The sequence below is a fragment of the Protomyctophum parallelum genome (assembly GCF_964188405.1).
Source record: "Protomyctophum parallelum genome assembly, chromosome: 21".
NCBI classification, from domain to species: Eukaryota; Metazoa; Chordata; class Actinopteri; order Myctophiformes; family Myctophidae; genus Protomyctophum; species Protomyctophum parallelum.
This window is the reverse complement of record NC_139713.1, coordinates 22,451,586-22,464,758: the sequence shown is the minus strand read 5'-3', so window position 1 is coordinate 22,464,758 and position 13,173 is coordinate 22,451,586. Positions and strand designations below refer to the sequence as shown.

General features: G+C 43.1%; 1 protein-coding gene across 3 annotated transcripts in view; it reads right to left on the bottom strand.

The window, feature by feature from the left end:
• The window catches only part of znf462 (zinc finger protein 462), a 68,492-nt gene that overhangs the window by 52,157 nt on the left and 3,162 nt on the right, over positions 1-13,173 (bottom strand). The window contains exon 1 of one of the 3 annotated variants that reach the window (XM_083794409.1): positions 10,272-10,397. The exons of 1 other annotated variant lie outside the window; for it this stretch is intronic. The gene's annotated coding sequence lies outside the window, so the exon portion shown is untranslated. Of the gene's footprint in view, positions 1-5,132; positions 5,150-10,271; positions 10,398-13,173 lie in introns of those variants that run through there. One more of the 3 variants, XM_083794410.1, reaches the window with a different exon arrangement.

Genomic DNA, 13,173 nt, shown 5'->3' with positions numbered 1-13,173 from the left:
ATTGGCATTGTATTAAACCTGGCCCAGACCCTATATGCCCATATTGCTTGTGAGAACATGAATCAACCATGAAGTAGCTAACATTCATAAAATATCTCTGGAAAAACAATCTTTTGACAAGTGACAACCTTTTAAGGGGTGAAGATTTGCAATCTTAAATTAATTTACACTGGATGCAGCCGTTCTTTCACAGTGTATAAATGTAAATTCATAACTAATTCATAAGTGCTACAATTACCCAGACCCCCCCTGTGTCAGTCTGACACTGGTGGAAAAACGCTTGATTGGATCTAAAAAAAAAGAAGAAAGAAATTCATTTAAAAGAAGATAGAATGCGGACGATCAAGTAAAAGTACATCTAGCCTTAAACATCACGTACAGTAAACGACTGCGGCCACACTTTGGTGCGACATGCCGTAAAGGAGAAGTACAGTAGCAGCATAATGTGTCACGGGACAAGGAGAGCCCTAACTCTACTCAGCGTAGCATGTGAGAGGTGCCTGCAGTCGTCAGGTCAGCTGTGTGGACTGTGGAGGTATTTTAAGCTTATTATGGCGGAAAAAGCTAAAACAGCCAAATGCAATGCATGCCGTGTTAAACTGTTAATTAAGTTAATTCTGAACTGGGTAAGACTGCCTTTCATCATTATGCCCCTCACACGTGGAACTGTCTACAATCTGTTTTAAAACTGAAGAACTTGATTTCACTTGATCGATTTAAAAGTCTTGTAAGGAATACTCTGACATATAGCTGTACTGAATGGGCCTTTCTGTGTGGAGTTTGAATGTTCTCCCCGTGTCCCCTAGGGTATAGGTACCCTCACATGTTCTCCCAGTGTCCCCTAGGGTAGGTACCCTCACATGTTCTCCCCGTGTCCCCTAGGGTAGGTACCCTCACATGTTCTCCCCGTGTCCCCTAGGGTATAGGTACCCTCACATGTTCTCCCAGTGTCCCCTAGGGTAGGTACCCTCACATGTACTCCCCGTGTCCCCTAGGGTAGGTACCCTCACATGTTCTCCCCGTGTCCCCTAGGGTAGGTACCCTCACAGAAAACTGCAGATATCCTGGACTCTAAACTGCCTCCCCCTGGCCAGCCGGGGCGCCTGATGGAGGGGAAAGGAACTGGTTGGAATAATGTGTTCCTTCCATGTTCTACGTCCAACTAGGGAAACGCCCCTCTATCAGATGAAAAGAAGCGGCTTGGACTCCTCATGCATTTTCATGAAATCAGTCCGTTGCTCTCCCCAGGTTGGCAAAGGAAGTGTAGAGCACAGGATTACATTAGATAATTGACACTGTGTAAAAACATGGGTTACAAAATCATGGGATAGACTTTTAAAAGAAAGAATGGCCAGTTTAAAGATTTAAAATGTATAATAATCTTCTGATAATAGCAGATCTACAAGCTTGTAGATCTGACATTTTCAAATGGTCTAATGTATAGGGCTGAAGTGGGTAATGTAGGCTTATGTTTTGTAATATTAATAAAAAGTATTTAATCAAAGTTTTCAATAGTGGTAGTAAATTGTACAATATTTACCTCTGAGATGTAGTGGAGTAGAAGTAAAAGTATTGAAAATTGGAAATAGTCCAGTAAAGAGATATATTGTGTATATCACGGATCTTTCTATTGGCATTAAAATGATGAATTAAAAATATGAATAGTGCAGGTAGAGGGCACAATCCACTGTAAATTGGCCATAAGGGGGTTAAGTACAGTACTTGAGATAATGTACTTAGTTCTGGAATTAGTTCTGGAAAAGACATACAAGCAACATGCAAGTTGTTTAAGTGAAACAGAGAATTGAATTATTGCTGTTGGCAGATAATCATACATGTATCGGAACTGCAAATTGGTACAGAGCCATTCCTAAAAAGCCTTAATAAAATTTGGGATATATTTGGCACTCTCTTAATGTTAAATGATTGCACCCATTAGTTAAGCATTTATCAAATGTCTTAGACAAGTAGAAGTACGATGGACTTTGCCTTGTAGATTATTTAGGCCCTCCATTCATGTGTGTGTACTGTAGGTAAGACAGTGGTTCTCAAAAGTGGGGTTTGGGGACCCCCAGGGGTCCTTGAGGGCGTTTCGGGTCCCCAGCTAAATTAGTTAGCATCAAAATCAGCTAAACCAGTTTAACCGTATTTTAAACTTTTACACAACTATTCGAAAATGGCCGATCTAAAAACTTGTGTTGTGAGCTTGTAGATTGCTAAAATATTACCCAATAGTACCCAACAACGTCACTGTCCGCCCCTCTTCCATTGTGATTGGACGGCTGGATAAAAGGTGACAGGGATGAGTGTAGATCAGCATACCATATTACCATATATAGAGGCCTCAGGAGGAGAAAGAAAAAACACTATGTGGCCTCAAGGTAGAGCTAACAAGGTGAATGAATGACATCACCATACAGCACCAAAACAGTTCCGTATGCAACAGCGATCCTTGAAGGACAGGTGGGCGGAGGTAAAGGTAAGCAGCCTTGGGAATCAACGGTTCCTGAGCCATGTGGCCCTTGGGTCAGGAGGAGGTTTTCTTTTTGAGCCCAATGCAAAACATTTATAAAATAAAAGCCTGGGTACTGAGGCTAGTTTCCTTAGCGGGAGACAGCTTGATGTACGACATTAACTTTTTGAGGCAGTTGGTTTTGGTGAATACATGTTTGAATATTAGTTGAATATTCTCAGTTTACAAGTTAATAGCCCTAGAATGTCTGTGAAACAAACATTTCATGTATTCCAAATACACAGCCATAGATCGTTTCTTTCCGCGCACGTTTAGCAAACGGACCTTGTCGGCATTTAAACTGCGTGTGCACTCACCCAATAATTAATTCCTAAGGCTTGGAGTCGTTTGGGGATTAGTTTCATATTAATTTGAAAGTACTGGCATAAAACTTATATTTAGTAAAATTCATACTTTTCCACGAGCTGCACACAGTCCAGGTTTTCCTCGTGTAAAAGTGGTGATATTTTACTTAAAACACGTTCTCTGCCAGAATTCAAATTGATATTAAACTAGAGCACAATATCTGACTCCAAATCTTAGGAATTAATTACTGGGTGGGTACAAACTACAAACGCAGTAGTACAAACGCATTGCTACAAGTTTAAATGCCGACATGGTCAGTCTGCTAAACGTGCGTGGATAGGACCAATCTATTGCTGTGTATGTAAGATCAGACATTCTAGGGCTATTACCAATATTGGAAAGGTGATTATTAGGAAAGCCAGACAATAATGCCAGACAATATTCTTGGCTGCTAGGAGTGAAACCAAGAGCCTCTTGTCCAACGGACAATTTTGAACCACTTGTCCAGAAAGATTTATTACAAGCGGACAAGCCTTAATGTCAAGCCCTGCATTAGGTACCATTTTTACCCGCTGGGCCTCGGCCGGGAATTGAACCCCAGACCTCCCAATCTGAGGAGGGCTAGCTAACGCTAGCTAGGCCACTGAGCTGGTGGGTAATTCACGCACAGAAATATGAAATCAAATATTTTCTGTGCACAGATTTGAAGAAATCTGGATATCTTCCTTCTTGGCCCACTGGCAGCATACAAGCAGTTTGGTGCCGATTGGTCCAGCGCTTTGCAAGATTAGCACGCACGCATGCGCACCAAGTAAGGGGTTTCCAGATATTTACAAGCTTGTTTCACAAACAGCACAACCGTAGGGTCTCTCTTATCATTATTTACCAAGGGGTCTCTTTACCACAAGACAAATTAAACATAGTACCTGGGATTATATATATATATATATGGTGCAGGACGTTAATCAAGGCGCAACATTGTTCAACATATGTATAATACCTCAGTGATAAAGAGCAACGTGTAGGTAGGGCCTCAAGAGAGGGGGAGAATCCTGATCTTTGGACCTCAAGATGTACTGCTGACTGAGGCCTTCAATTCAATCAAGTCCTCACTTCAAATGACACACACACACACACACACACACACACACACACCCACACACACAAATTATATACCCTTAGCGCGATTCCTGTAGCTGCTTCTATACTATGCTAATCCTGGGGGAGAGATGATAATTTGCTATTTGACGTCTGGGTCGTCCATACTGCAAGGTCAGACGGAGCCTGTGTGTGTCAGCCTCTCTCTCTCTCTCTCTCTCTCTCTCTCCCCCTCCCTGACTCTGACAGATGGTTGCCTGACATCACCCACCAGTTCAGTCAGCCTTTATTACTTTACATCTCTGACACTGTTCTCCTCTTCATGGGGGCTTTCTTTACCAAGATATGTCCTTTCTCCATTCAAGGGTTTTTTATCTTGCTGACTTGTCTTCACATATCGTTCTACGACTGAACCGCAAATGAACGAACCCGCGAACATCACACTACTACGAGTAACCTTGCTCTGAGGAGGGAGGCTGCCTTTTGTTTCTATAGCAGGAAGCTCTGATCGTTCCATCTTGGAAAACGGATGACTGCAACACAGAGCACATCATCACGAGACTCCCTCTCTGGCGCAAATGGCCATCTTTGATCTGACTACTGCCTTCCGGTTGTCATGGTGAAAAACCTATAAAAGAAAAAAGGCTGCTAAAAAAGAGACTGTTCACAAATGTTACTGTAACTCAAGAATGGCCTTTCAAAGCGTTCACGGCCGTTCATCCATCCTGCATTGAAATCACGAGCTTCAGTAGAATACGAGGTCTGGCGATGTGTTTTTATCCAAGTGACCTTCAAACATAGCATTGCAAACAGAACACAACGAGGCTGGTAGGATAAATCCCTGAGCTAAAGCACGCAGGTTTTGAAGGTCAGCTGAGGTATATACCCAACCACAGGTTCTCATTCCAATGACTATCCAAAAATGACTCCGTTCTAACATTCCTCTGGTTTTGCACGAACCACCCACCATTTTATCTTGGATGATTTTCTTTTTGCTGGTCTAGGATTGTCGCAGACAGACAGACGTCACATTATCTGTTCGAGTGTTGATGTAAAATGTAATGCAGATCAAACTGCAAATCTAACAGAAGTCAAGAAGAAGGTTGTCCTGGGAGGGAGCTCAAGCTTTCTGGGTGGATAAGGGGTGGAAACAGACAGACATGCATGGTTAGGATTCACTGTCAGGCTATTGCTCAACCTGTTTTAGTATAGTCACCTCACTTGGCTGCTCTCTCTTCTCTCTCCCTCTCCCTCTCCCTCTCCCTCTCTCTCTCTCTCAGGGCTGACAGAATTATCTTCTGCATCAGAGCAGAGGCTGGGCCAAACGTTACACACACAGACAGACAGAGGAATCCATTTTCACACAGCAGCGGGACCTACTGTGGCTAAGGAGACACAACCAGTCACACAAGAGTATCAGTGGCATGTATGACCATCCACCATTTTGTGCTCCTCAAGGTCTCAGCAGGCTGGCCAACCTGTTCCCCTCCCTGTCCTGTTTCAGCCAAGAGGAGTTGCCTCTGCTCGCTGCTGCTATCTTGTTACACAGATGGAACTGTTTAGCTTTAAGAACACAGAGACCTGGGCAAGCAACCTCCCTCTCATTGGTTCCTCTACTAGGTTTGGCTTGTCGTGGCAGCCAGCGAAAGCAGAACTGTGAACTGCGTTCGGTACAAAGACAGCGACCAATACTGTGTGTGTGTGTGTGTGTGTGTCTGTGTTGGGGGGGCCTTCTCTTTTCATCGCTAGCTGCAGACGATCTTCTCAAGAGATCTCAGCATGACTCCAAATATGGCGCTATGGATCAATCCCCCCTTTGGGTTACTGTGGTTTAAAGCAGAGCTTCAAGGAGATATCTGCACAAAGGTTCTACAGCAAAAGGACTCAGCCCTGTATGACGCAATGTTTCTGTGTACACATTTTTAAACAGGTTCTTCTTACATTCTAATAGCCTCAGAGGTGGAGGGGAAAAAACTATTCATACGTTAAAAGAAAACACAAATAAACAAAGCTGAAAATGACCCCCAGCAACATAGTTAAGTAAATATTCCATGCCACAGAAAATGGCTAACTAATTGCAAGCCTCTGGAAACATACATTTATTATATTTTGTTTGTCCAAATCTGTATGGGAATAGGTATTTTGGTTGTCTCAATAGGTTTTCTTTCCATAAGTTTAAAGAGAGAAATAAAAATGTTACCTAGTTCAGCATGGAAAAATAAAACTGTTGCTATTGTATTGTACGTTTTTCCACAGCATAATTCTCTTTGTATATTCCTCGTAGTCCGAACACAAAACACAGGACCATGGACTAAACCAAGTGGGATTGAAAAGAGACACAGCTGAAGGATGTCCAAGGACAGGTCTGGAGAGAAACCAGGAAGTGTTTTTCCACAAGGACAATTGCTCCAGGAAACCAGCAGACATTCCATGCAGCCATGAAGCCCATCTCTCACAGAGCACCGTTTCCTGGAGGCAAAGCTGCTGTTGTCTCCTATGAACAGGCAACCAGGTCAATGAAAACAAGCCCAAAGGGAGCGAGTACTCACTAGGCCACATGAGCACTTAAATCTATAAGCTGACAACGCGTAGCATCGCGGCATGTTGTGAGCTAACTGAGCTTGTAGATCGGCTATTTTCAAAGGAATCTTAAAGAACGTGGAATATGTGGAACACAAATGTCGGGGGTCCATGGCACAATAATGATTTCAGATTGAGGGTCAGTGGACAAATACATATTCATTTATGAGGGGTCCTTAGCGTGAACATTTTTTAAACGAACAAGCCCAAAGTCGCTTATAATAAGCGGACATGGCAACACTGCCCATGAATTCTACCGTAGCCTATGTCAACCTGATGGTATACAAAATTGCTGTTGGTAGGTTTAGAGTTAGTAGGATCCTAAACTAGATTCCTTTTTTGTACATATTTATATTATCTCCACGTGAATGTTACTGGTCTTTTGGTTAAACGAGGCCACAATAAACGAGACCACATCCAAGCAATGACGTTAATGATATTATAAGGTTGAGTTTCTCTTTACAAAATTTAACGAATGTATAATTGGTATAATATCCATTTAATGAAGTTGTGGCTACCTTTCCTGCCAGAGAAACATATTAGTGTTAATTTGTTGTCCCTCTCTCCTGTCACACAAACTCACAAAGGCTAAGAGGTATGTTTCATTTCAGCCTATCCCCTTCAATAAAGTAGGCCTACATCCTCGCGTGCGTGTGTATAAAATATATATAAAACTAGATAAAGTGCCAATCGGCACAGGTCTCCACCAGGATTCTTCCTCAGCCTAGTGGGAATATGCGTGCACAGTTTCATCGCAATCTGCGTTGAGGAGTTGTGGCCATTTGCTACTCCTGAAAACTGTAGGAGCCAATCGTGGCCAATCAGGATGGAATATGAGAAATCAAACAAACCTGTCTTGATCACATGAATATGGAGATCATGTGTACCAATTTGCGTGAAATTTGGATAAAATGTGAAGGAGTAATAATAGAAAATGTGTTTTACATATGTCGGCCTCCTGGTGGCGCTATAAAGAGCAGATGTGAAAAATTCCAGGCAAAGGTTTTTCCTTGGCCTCTAGGGAGTTGGCATACAAAGTTATCCACAGATCCGTGCAGTTAGAGGTAAAAACACTTTTGGGCCAGTTATAGCGCCACCTTGAGGCTGAGTTGAAATTGTTCATGTGGCATTTCGTCCTCGGCCTAGTGGGAATGTGGGTGCACAAGTTCACGGAAATCACGCGATGTGTTCATGATTTGCAGCATTTTGTTTGAAACTGAGCACTCCTGTGAATTTTGGAAGCTAATCTTAACCAATCAGGATGGAGTCTGAGAAATCTGAAAGACCGGTTTGGTTGAATGGCTCTAGAGAGACTGTGTACCAATTTGCGTGATGTTTGGACAAAATCTGTAGGTGTACTGTGCAAAAACTTGTTTTGCACAAAGCGGCCTCCTGGTGGCGCTATAACAGGCCGTTCTGGAAAGTTTGGGGCAGAGGTGCATGGTTGGCATCCAGGGAGTGTGTGTGCAAAATTTGGCATCGACCGGGTTAACAGTGGCCGAGATTAGCTGCTCACGGACGGACGGACACACGGACACACGGACACACGGACACACGGACGGACGGAGTGCAAAACATACTCTCCCCCATGCCTTCGGCTGGTGGAGACAATGATGGAGCTTGCCCAAAAACGAATATTTTAGATGCTCTGAATGTGTATGTTGTAACTTGTTAGCCTGGCATGGCCAGACTAATATCACTGTGTAGATATTAGTCTGGAACTTTGGAGTACAGACCAATCTCCCCAGGGATTTGTGTTCTTCCTTTGGCAGATTTGTCTGGTTTCCAGGCTAGTATCTTGTAAACTGTACAGAAGATGGTACATTCCTGCAACCCTGACATGCCAGTGAGTCCCTTCAGTTACAGACAGTGGGTGAGGTTACCAACTGGTCAGGATGATGGAGCGCCCTCAAACTGACCAGGAAGTAAAAGAGTGGATCATAATGGGCTCTATGCACACACGCCATTTTGGAAAGAACTTGGGCCCCTTCGTTCTTCCTTCACAGGTGTTAGCGCCGATACTAATGAAGGCTCTGTTCCATTCTGGTCAAACAGAGTCTGGGTGCTGCAATTGATGATATTCAGACCGCGGCCATCTTGCCAGCAAGGTGCTATTAGTGCAACTTCTCATTGACAGCCCATTCATTCAAACAGAAATGTCGACCTGATTGTATTAAACAATGTCAAACTCACCAACATTGCAGCTGTGCGAAAAGCTTGAACTATCCTCTTTTTATCTGCAAAGTGTTTGTTTCATAAAAATCCACTGTAGACTTGTTATGAGCTACTTACTTCCCGTCAAGAAATTCCTTGCAGGTGATTTTTTTTTCTATGTATTGGAGTTTGGAAGCACTCGTTTTTAGTAAAGCAACCTCCTGCTGCCTCCTGCATTATGTGCGAATTCAAAACAGGTGGTACGCAGGTCTGTTGAGTGACGAGTGAACGAGCACTCCCAAACTCTGACAATAATAACCTGCACAGAATTTCTTGACAGGAAGTAACTCATAACATGTCTACGTTGCACCTAGTTAGCGCCTTGCTGTCAAGATGGCCGCGGTCTGAATATCGTCAATTGTGCGTGTTGGCTCATTGGAAACACCAGTAGGTCTCAAAATGCGTCCTTGAGTGGGTTCCAAATGGCCCCATGCGGGTGTGTAACTCTTGTACATTGAAATTAAAACGTTTGAGAACCACTGCACACTAAATAGAACAGATCCTTAATTAGTATCATCGGTAACACCTGTGAAGGAAGTAGGGAAGCGGCCCGGAAGTAGGAAGAGTTATTCTGTGTGCATATAGTCCAGACACAAGACATTTGAACAAGACTGGGATTAGTTTCCTTAATTTGTTTTGTTTTTTCCTAACACAATTTGCCATGTTGGTGGGTAGGAAGCGTGTTCTGTCACTGCACCATAGCGCCTCCTACAGACAGGTCGGGATACCAGTTCAACTGGGAACAGAACTGGGAGGGAATGGGATGGCATGTTTTCCTCTGCACGTGCTACGACTCTGAGTGAAACTCCTCTCTGCGAGGTGTAAAGAAGCATCTGGTGATTGGTGACTTTATGTGTATTAGAGGGGGATGCGTGGTTGTAATGTCTACACTCTCCCAAGACCAGCATTAAGGGTTGGCACATGGCAGTGACAGAGGGGGACAATATACAAACATGGGGGGGGGGGGGGCGGGGTTTGGATTAAACTAAAATTGTCTAGCAACAAAAAAAACTGATAAAAGAGTTGATCAAGTTCTACCTTTGCAGTAATGCTGTTAAAGGCATAGTATGTAACTTCACTTTGCCCTGTGTTTACATAACAAAACGATAAAAGCATGTTACCCAACCACCATTTCCCTCTATACCGGCTGTTTACCTGCAGAGACACACTGCCCTAGGACTAGGTTAGCAGTTATCACTGTATTTTGGTTTGTTTTTGTAGACGCCAGGGACATTTTTGGTGAAACCAAAACAAACCATGAAAACACCTACAGCGAATGAGTGTTTCTGCATGTAAACACCAACACACTGCTCCACTGGCTGATAACTGCTGGTACAGAGGGAAATGTTAAAAATGTGTTTTGTCATGTAAACACAGGGGAAAGGTTACACATTATGCCTTTAAAGACTGATCTGGCAGTGATCTTTTGAAACGAGTGCTTAGCCTGGAAGAGAAGAAAAAGCGAGGTTCCTTCCTCTCTAGGTGCACCGAGCCAACCTCTCGAGGTAAGTCGACAAGAGTTTGAGAAGGAAAGATGAGAGACCCATCAATATTAACTCACCACGAGACCTCCTTTCCAAGCCCTTAAATATTTAATCGTCCTCGGACAGCTCTGTTGCTTCGTATAGGCCCGAGTCAGTGGATCCCTCCCTTCTACAAGACCACTCCTGTTCCTGCTCAATGAAGGCCTTGTCCAGTGCCACCACGCTGCCCAAGGAACGGCCAGGCTCTAAAGAATTCAGGTTTTTTCCACCCCAGGCAGTGTGTGTGTGAGGCTGACAGAGGTGCTTTACTGTATCTTGTAAGGAGCAGGGGAAGGAGCCTTAACTTAACATGTGGAACGGGTTTTTTCGATTACTTGATTTGTCCTATGAAGAAGACAATTGGCTGGACGACTGTGGGCTATCATGCTGAGTTTTTCAATTTAGGCTAAATAACGTACATGTCTGTCTGATGGAGTATATTGAAGTCATATGAAATATGTTACTTTCAATTGACAGCGAGATATAACTTTTTGTACTGGCAATTTAAGAGTAGGTGTTGCAACAGTCAACAATACAACCCGAGACTGGAAGACAAGACACCTTGAGAGCCAATGCCTTGTTCTATTGAAACAAACTCCTAATAACAATTGCATACTGTCAGTGCCAACCTACTAGTGCTATTACTTAGTTACTACTACTTAGTTATGGAAAAATAGTAAATACCAAGATTCAAAGTGATACTACAATGACTTTGGATAGCTTCATATAACACTTATTTTAACAATAAAAGCAAAAAGCAACAGCAATGGCACAGGGGACGTCACTGAAAATCACAGCGGTAGATAGAAGTGGTTATATTATGGTGACGAGAGACTTTCTGAAATGGGGCCAGCATGTTTCTATACATGCACAAACTGCATCTGATGAGCCATGCATCATGGCAAGAATGCACTCGCTGGAGCATTTCAATTGGCTTTTGTGTGTCTCTCCAGCCTCCTCCACTGCCCCAGGTAGAGAGCAGAGTAATGCCGGATGTATACACGGTTGTATGGCGGTGTTGCGCGCCGGAAATAGCAGATCTACAAGCTCACAACGCGTTGCAAAACAACACGTTGTGAGCTTGTAGATCTGCTTGTCCGCATGCAACGAAGGATGAATCAGGCTTGGTGCTTGCGCTTGGTGTGTGTGTGTGTGTGTGTGTGTGTGTGTGTGTGTACATGTGTTATAGGGGGAGAGGTTGTGTGTGCACGCACGCATGTGTATGATACATAGAGAGAGACACACACAAGGAGACCAGAGTGTCAGAGTGAGTAATGAGCTATACAACCACTTCCTTCCACCCAGCATTCAAACCAAAGTTTTGTGACATTGTGCATTTGTTTGTTTAACTGTATGTAATGTTTTTGTTATTATTATTTTTTGAATTTGTTCTGTATTTATGGAAATTTCCTGATGTTTCTTCGAAGATTTTGTTTTGTATTTGTGCTGCCATGGGGATGTGTGGGGGGGGGGGGGGGGGATATATGTGAATAATAGCTTTGAAATTACTATGTTGTAAAGAAAAATCAATAAACATATGTTTTAAAAACAAAGTTTTGTCTTTTTCTTTCAAAATGGTTACTTTTTAGGGTAATCCTTAGATACCAAACAACAAATAGCTCTTTGATCTTTGTTTTTGTTAAAGTATCTTGTCTAGCATAGCACGGGCCACGGCACCATCTCCTTAAAATGAATACAGCAACACCTAGTATCAACTAATATTCTGGGCAAGTCACCTACAGTATGACTTGGTTTAAAGTTGGCTAGACTATAGATTAGTCCAATATTTGGCCTAAAGGTTTGTCCTAATCCTGCACAATTGGTAACTGACACATCCAGTCTTAAACGGTAGGCTATGTTTACTTACTGTAAATAGGTTTTCAATGTAATGGGTCCCGGGACCCAGGGGTGTTCTTCTAAAAGAGTCCCAGGGATATTTTACGAGTCCTACTTCAACAACGTTAGAGTACAGTACTGAGTACAGTATTGCATCCCAGGTCCCCCAGAGGGTGACATGATTGGGTCCTTTCTCAATTTAGTGAGTCTACTCTACGGATGCAGGATGCAGGCTATTTGCATCACTGTCTAGGTACAGACAACAATGTAGTCAAATAATTGCACTACTTTACGCAGCCCAATTATACAAACCTGATGAGAGCATGTTGTTCACTTGACTGACTGACTCCTTCATAATGCTATTGTAGATGTAATCAAAACTTGAATACCCAAAGATGTACAGTAGGGTTAAAAAAAAACCCTACATACTTTAACTGCTGACCTGAGCTGAAAAACGAAACTGGTCTGTGTCACTTCAGAAGTTGACATTCACTGGAGAACATGTGAGAGCTATGACAGCAAACTGCATAAGTGAGAAAACATCACGTCTACTAATATTTTTTATAATCCAAGATTTACCGGTTCCTTCAACAACAACAAAAAAAACATCAGACAAAAGTCCAACATTAAAACATTCAGCCCATCTGCTGAGCATACTTCACTGGAGGAAACCAACGTGTCTAGCCTGAAACCAATCTGTCAGCCATAGCAGAATCATACCCAGTCTCCCCTATCAGCTTCTCCTTGAGAACCTGTTTGCCCTGTGACTGCCACACCACCAGGGAGAAGGGAGAGCGCCACCATTTTGATTGCTCTTCTCAGCCCCGTTGTCGCAGCACCGTGTGTCAAGCTCACTCTCCTTGTCAGCAAGATTTCACAGTGGCCAGGGGAACTGCAGAGCATAGCACATGCATGCACACAGAAACTCTCTCTCTCTCTCTCTCTCTCTCTCACACACACACACACACACACACACACACGCACATGCATGCACGCAAGAGCACACAACACATGCACAGATGAAAACACACCTCCTTCACTCCAGACAAATGGGTCTGGTCTACAGAGAGAGAGAGAGAGAGAGAGCTCTCTGGAATATAATTC